Here is a 7,500-nt window from a genome sequence, read left to right as displayed (position 1 = left end):
TCATTTTGATTTGTGTATTGATGCATTCAGGCGGGCAAAAGAGTTTACCACCATTTTTATTTAAAGAACTGCAGGCAGGTTTCTGCATGAAACACACAAACCCTGTGTACCTCCAGCCAGACTTTGATGCCATGCCCCATCATTCTCTTTTATGTTCAGTAGGGGAAAAAAGTGGTGTGAACTTTTAACTTTACTGGGTCAGGGGGTGACAGGGGAGGCATCACATGTTCCTGTATGATAGCCTCAGGCAGGGTTTCACAGCATCCGCTATTTGTCATGTTGAGGTTAATGGATGAGCTGAGGCCCTTGGGCATCCCCCCCACACACACTGCACCCACCTCACTGTTAACTCCTCAAGATTTTCCATAGCTGGTCAGGGGTTGCCCAGTTGGGTTCATCAGCAAGAGGATGTAGATTTAAGCTGTTAGATTGTCACCCAGACACCCAAACAGGTGACAGAGAGAGAGAAAGAGAGAGAGAGAGAGAGAGAGAGAGAGAGAGAGAGAGAGAGAGAGAGAGAGAGATAGAGAGAGGAAGGCCAGAAGTAGCATCTGTGTCCTAGTAGTGTTGCTTACAGCCAATTGGACATACTTTATGCAACTGTGGGCTGGGATTATGTTCCTAACAGTAAAGCTGCTATCAAGTTGTTGTTACAATGTTACAAGTGTGTCGTAACAGTTTAATCATTATTGATTATCAGTTAAGATTTTGTATGAATGCTAAATTGAGCTGTAGGCCTACTAATGATCATAATATCAAAATATTAGTACATCAGTTGCATTACTGTTTATGATTTCTCATGAAAAAGTCTCTTTTTATAGCCAATTGGCTTCAGTGTATTGGCTTTAATGACAGTTGTTGGGCATTTTCCTTCAGCTGTCATTTGCCAGTACACTTTGTCAGTATGAAACAAAATGTTTTTTGGTTGTTTATTTATATTAAGTTAAAGATCCCACACTCTGCAACTTTTCCATAATTGATGGCTTAAGCTACAGAATATTTCTTTATTTGGGGAGATGGAGAATATAAAAATGAAACTTTATCGTCGTGTGAGTAAGCGAGCAAGTGCTTCAGAAACACAGGTGCTGTGGCAAGTTTACAGTGAGATTATTATAAACGTGTTCAGTTGATTCCAAACACATGTCCAAACACATACACACCTTTTCTGTGGCAATACGAGTAAGGGAATTAATCATCTGTCACAAAGAAGTCAATGTGAGAATTGAATAATGGACTTAGATAATGCAGAGTTAAATAATGAGCTTGTTCACTACATGTGTTTAATGTGGTAGCTTTTTACAATAGCCTAGGCTACTGTGTAAATGTTTCAGACGAAAGCCAAATACCAGTATAAAAAATCAAATCAGTAAATATTTGCCGCGGCTCAGTGTTGTCTCCAGAACAACATGAATGTGTCCACTTGAACCGGTGTAGGCCTTATACTTCACAGGCAGTCTGACTGTTTCAAGCATTTCAGAGAACTTGCCACCGTTCCTCGCTGGATTTAGACGGTATTGATTCTTCCTGTCTCTTCATGTCATCCCAAGTTAGACTGCATGGATTCAACCAGTCCTGAGGTTATGGCCTTTACTTGTATGTCTAATGTGGTCTGTTACATTGCTTTATTTCTGTAATGGCTTATTCAATATCTCACTGAAATACTTCACTATTTTCCAAGGACATTGTTTCCTTTTCAGAAGAGATTTTCCTATTGACACACTAATGCTCATAAGGATAGAAAAAGACGTTTAGTGAAACAACCAAAGTACCTTAAGAAGTAGTAATGTAGTTACTATTAACTATATATTTATATTGTATATTATCATACAGTACATACCGGTACATTGTATATTGAGTTATGTATGTTTGTGGAAGAGTAAATCTTTAGTGGTTGATGCTGGAACAGCAGCCTATATCTCAGCAGGCAGCATCATTAATTTCAGGTTTGTTTTGAGAACTATTGACCTTGTTATTTAGACTCCATGACATTGAATTTTTGGACGGGGCTGTCGACATTGCAAAAATATTATTGATAATGCAGGAGCCAAATATAAAGGTATACTATCAGTCCCCAAAGAATCTCCCTGACTCCCATCCTTGTCAATGTTTAAAAAGAAGTCAATGCTAAAAAAAATCAATGAATGAATTAATTTTGCTAAGCGGTCCTTTAATTATTACCCACAGCAACATCACTCACTCAAACCTAATGAGGGTGATGAATACATATGCACACTGTACTGTAACATGATTGCGCCTATCTGACAGCACACACACACACACGTACACACACACACGCGCGCGCGCACACACACACACACACACTTCAGACTGCCACCTGAAACACTTGACTGAAGTGCCTGCAAGGCTAGCTTGTGCGATGCCAGTCAAAACGAGCTTCTAGCAACTGACAGTCACTCGAATGAGACAGGCAAGCACGAAGCTCAGACATACAGTATAAAAGCCACCTCAAGCATTTCGACTTCTGGAGCACGAGCAGGTGGCCGGCTAAAAATATATATTAGCTCGTGAGAGAACATGTAGATGGTGCTACCTGACGTTGGACATTTATAGGTCAGTTACAGTAGAATTGAGTTGCAGCAGACTGATGCTGGCCTGTCTGGTGTCTTGTGATTGCAGATATCTGTGATGCACCACAGTGATGCCTTGCACTTTTTAATCATACAACCCACCTCTCTCTCTCTCTCTCTCTCTCTCTCTCTCTCTCTCTCTCTCTCTCTCTCTCTCTCTCTCTCTCTCTCTCACACACACACACACACACACACATACATACACTCACATCCACACCAGTTCCAACAATATGCTTGAAATTGGGTTGAGCGCATACCCTTGTCCTCCTAGAGCAGTGAAAGCATGCCTGCTGGGGAAAAGGCACCGTGTGTGTGTGTGTGTGTGTGTGTGTGTCCAGCTGTGCCTGGCAGAGACGACAGCTCCCAACTCCCCAGCCCTGGCTGATGCAGCACTCTCACATCTGCCCTGGCGCCTCACTTGGCTTGTGTTCATCTGTCGCATTGCAAAGATGGCCTTACAACACCCACCTCCTCTCTTCTCCTCTCTTCTCCTCCATCTCCCACCCTCCACCTCTTCCTTTCCACTCCTTTTGTGTGTGGTGAGTGAGTGAGCGAGTGCATGAGTGAGTGAGTGAGAGAGTGAGAGAGAATGCACCGCACGTGAGGCCTTCTTCTGCTGCATATGCATGGCAGTCAGTGTCACCTTGTGTGTGTGTGTGTGTGTGTGTGTGTGTGTGTGTGTGTGGCCGCGGGACGTAGATAAGTGGTCTGCATGATCTGGCTGAGATTCAAGTTCAATAACCGGGAGGGGACAGCAGAGGAGCCGGCATAGGAGCACTGACCCGTTCTCAGTGTCGGGGCTAAGAACTGAGGACTGGCCCCAACCCCTCTACACACACACACACACACACACACACGCACACACACACCCACACACACACACACACACACACACACACACACACACACACGCATACTTCCATCCCGGAACTGTAACGTGGAACATAAGGGGGTAGGGGGGTGTAATTAGCCCTGATCGAGTTTGATTGAGCCCCCCCCCCTCCTCCTGCCATCTCCACTCCCTCTCAGCCTCTCCCAGCTCAGGCCTGGATTCTGTCCCCTTTGGGGTGGCCAGGCGGATTGTGGGAGCATCAATTATTGAATAATAGCCTGAGCAATGGCAATGGTTAGTGATATAAAATTAATGCCATAATCCAGCGGAATGGATGTAATTGGAAATCGTGGAAACATCTCCCCCGAGAGGACGTGTTCATTGTGTTACGCTCAGCCGGGGTGCGGTGTTCCTTGTCTGTAACTTGTGTGTGTGTATGTGTGTGTGTGCACGGAAGCACACCAGAGCCACATACTGTGTGTTTCAGTAAAGGATTTGGCATCCAAGGCGTTGAGTCGAGCAATGGCTCAGTCAAGTGTGAGAAAAGCACATTTATTTTTAAGCTTCAGTGGCAAAGTACACCTAAGTACAGTATGGATAATGTTCTAAGTTAGGATGGCCAGGGAAGCACTTAGCCCATATTGTGTGTAGCCTACTCACAATCTCTTATTAAACAAATCATGATTGCTTCATCTGGTGACAGGATTTCCCTTAAACCCATGCAGATGTTCTCAAACAGAAAGCCTTGATGGTCATGAAGAGAAGGTTAATTACTCTATAAGTCTGTCTATAAATAATGAAAATATTTCAGCTATTCTTCTGACGCATTTATTTATATCTCATAAGGTCATTATCTCCTTAATAGATAATGTATGCGTGTAGCAGCGTGAAAGTACCACAGATTACAAATCTACTGAGGTTTCAGTCATTGTGTGTTGTTTAGCTTCTAGCCTACTGTAGCTGGTATGGCTAGAGAGCTTATATCATGTGCGATGTGTTTACATTGTGTTAGTGAAAACAGCCATGTACCAGCCATCTGGCTCCAGCTAAACCATGTGTGCATAAGCTAATTAGGATGGAGAGCGGCTGGGGTCAGCATTTAGGTCAGGGGAAATATGGCGGAGTGGAAACCCACATCTCAGCACATCCCGCTTCATCTGGGAATTATGAAATCTCAGTAGTGAGACAAAATGAACTTTGGTCTCTTAAGTGTGGAATACTGTTAAGTTTTCAGACACAATGCGCCGAGCCTGTGCTGGTTTATGAATGAGTGGAATGTATTATACATAAGACGACGACTCGCGTAGCCGGCGTTTGTATGACTTGTCAGACGTCCCACCATAGTGGGCTTACCTACTGTATGGTGCCACTTGAACATCATCGGCGGTGACATGCTCTATGGTTGGGTCCCCAGGACACGGGGCAGCGTTGGCTTTATCCCCGACACGTAATGGCGTGTTCGGGGGGGAAAAACACTTGGCAGTGGCGAAGTCTTTCTAAGTAAAAGAGATGGCTGTCAGTGCACATTCCAGTCACGCGTATACAGTAAACGGGAGCGTGGTCTGCTTGGGGTGATGGAAACAGTTGCCGAATGGCTCCATACATCTTGGAGCTGGAGTGGGTGATGAGCCTACAGTTAGATGGATCAAGGATGAATGCCCGTCTTGGCTAATAGGGAAAAGTCCATTCCGATATGTGCTAAACAGAGTCAGAAACCAACCAGTGTGAGTAAAGGCCATTGACCACATAACCGTGACCACAAAAGCAGCAATGCGGAGCGAGTCACTCGACTGTGCTGGCGTAAACACAACGAGGGCATGGGGCTCACGGCCTGTTTTTTTTTTTTTTAAGGTTCTAAAAATACGAGGTGAGAGGAAGTTTATTCGAGTGGCCGGTTCGGAAAACGGTTTGAGTCAGGCGGTGATGTAAATGCCACGCCGCTGAGCCGTAAGGTGGCCGAGTGATCCAAATAAGGGCGAGCGAGCCGGCCCGCCACTGGGGTCTGGCGTCGTTGCCGTTGTCGTCGGGGCGGACACAGCGCTCCCTCTTCGTACGCGCGAGGCGGTGTCGTGCGCAGCCGATAAAAGTCAAGATGTGGTTCGATCATGTGTGAAGGGACAGCCGGGGCTGAGCACGAGCGGAGCGGTCAGGCTGCGGGTCGATCATGTGTAAGTAAAGCCGACTCAGGGTGACGGACGCTCTCTCTCTCTTTCTCTCTCTCTCTCTCTCTCTCTCTCTCCCTCTCTCTCTCTCTCTCTCTCTCTCTCTCTCTCTTCTCTCTCTCTCTCTCACTCTTGCCTCCATGGATGTAGCTTAGCTGCTACTGCTGCTGCTGCCTCTTGATGCTGTTGTAGGGTGAAGGGGGTTACAGTTAGATCATGTGTTGGACGAGGCGCTTCTGGTGATGCAAACAGTCAGGCCAGCGGAGACCCGGGGTGACTTGACTGCGCCCCAGATGGATGGATGGATGAGCCCAGTCCCGGTGTCTGGAGGGTGTGTGTGTGTGTGCGTGTGTGTGTGTGTGTTTGATCTGGGTCACTGCTCAGTTGAGAGTAAACGTGCCCCCCCATGCGCACACACATACACACACACTTCATCTCCAACCCATGTGGAAACACTCCGGAAGGGCCGGATGTGGGTCTCCCTACTGCTTGTCCCTGATTCAATGTGTGTGTGTGTGTGCGTGTGTGTGTGTGTGTGTGTGTGCGTGTGTGTGTGTGTGAATTTGTGTGCAATTTCACCCTCATTCAGGGCACAGCGGAGTAGGGATGTGTGGGTGAGTGTGTATATGTCTGTGTGTGCGAGAGAGAAAGAGAATTGCAAAGACTTGCGAGTTTGTGAGTGCGTGGGCGAACGAGTGTATGTGTGTGTGCAGTGTGCTTGTAAGAGTGACCGTGTATTCTCTAGCCAATGCGTGTATAAAGTTGTGATGTTCCTGCGTGACTTTGCCTTGTGTCACATGCGATACAGTGAGGATGATGAAGATGACATGGCCTGACCGATATTTCCAAAGACAGGGCCCACTGTAACATTTTTTGCTGATGCGCCAGTGTGTGTCTAGATCCTCGAGTTGATTAAATGTGAAGTAGTTTAGCGCTAGCACAAGGGATCTATAGGATATCTGCCAAAACATAAATGTCCACCCATAGGGTGATTTATGGTACAATAAGCCATATTCCTGAAAAATATGAGCTATAATGTAGATATGATGAAACAATTAAATAGCAGAAAACTGAAACACGACTCTCTGCGCTAATTCTGGTGCGATCCCGCTGCTCTTGGATGAAAACAATGATATCGAAAAGAACAGCATATGCTTTCTAGCCTAATTCAATTTGCGAAATAAATGAGTAAATGTTTTTTAAATTTAATTTTAATTTTAGCTCATTTAAATGGAAATAAAAACTGGAATGCTCAGAGGTTTGGGGTGTTAGTCGAGCCAAACCAGGGACCCCCCCGAGCTGTACTGTACATTAGGGGAACCATTGCACATGTTGTGGCCACCAATAAATGTGTGTGACAGGGTAGCATGTTACAGTGCCATGTTATGGGGACTTAGGGCATGGGGGTCGATGACTGTGTGCGCTCTGGTTGTGCTAAAGGTGTTTTCAGTTGTGCGTGTGTGTGACCCTGTGTGTGTGTGTGTGTGTGTGTGTGTGTGTGTATGTGTGCGTGCATGCTTGGGTGAGGGCACTCCAGCGTCAGGGCAAATAGATTCACTGTGCCATGAAGGGACGTGGAAGGAGGGGTGGGGTGTCCCTAGGCAGTGACCCAAAAGGCCTTGGGAGGGAAGCAGTGTTGATGGGGTGGGGTGGGGGGGGTGGGGCTGTGGGGTGAGGTCGGGTATAGGGGGCAAGCAGTCGCCATGACATCAGGGGTTATTACTGCGATAAATCAGCGATTCTGCCGCATGGTTAGGATGATTACCCCGGCTGCCATCACGTGCACGTGTCTCTCTTAAAAGCCCACCCCTTCATATTTAAAGAGTCACGGTACATATTTGCCTTTCCCCAACGGCCATTTTGTATGTGAATTTATGCCTGTCCACTCTCAGGAGTGGCGCCGGGGTGATGACTGGGG

At 46.3% G+C, this 7,500-nt stretch overlaps 1 protein-coding gene across 1 annotated transcript in view; it reads left to right on the top strand.

Annotated features, from left to right (window-relative positions):
- lrrc4ba (leucine rich repeat containing 4Ba) overlaps nucleotides 1–7,500 on the top strand; it is a 31,110-nt gene that overhangs the window by 2,631 nt on the left and 20,979 nt on the right. The window lies entirely within an intron of this gene.

The sequence above is a fragment of the Sardina pilchardus genome, chromosome 3 (assembly GCF_963854185.1).
Source record: "Sardina pilchardus chromosome 3, fSarPil1.1, whole genome shotgun sequence".
In the NCBI taxonomy this organism is placed as follows: domain Eukaryota; kingdom Metazoa; phylum Chordata; class Actinopteri; order Clupeiformes; family Clupeidae; genus Sardina; species Sardina pilchardus.
The sequence above is the reverse complement of the archived record's forward strand: the minus strand, read 5'-3'. Positions and strand labels throughout refer to the sequence as shown.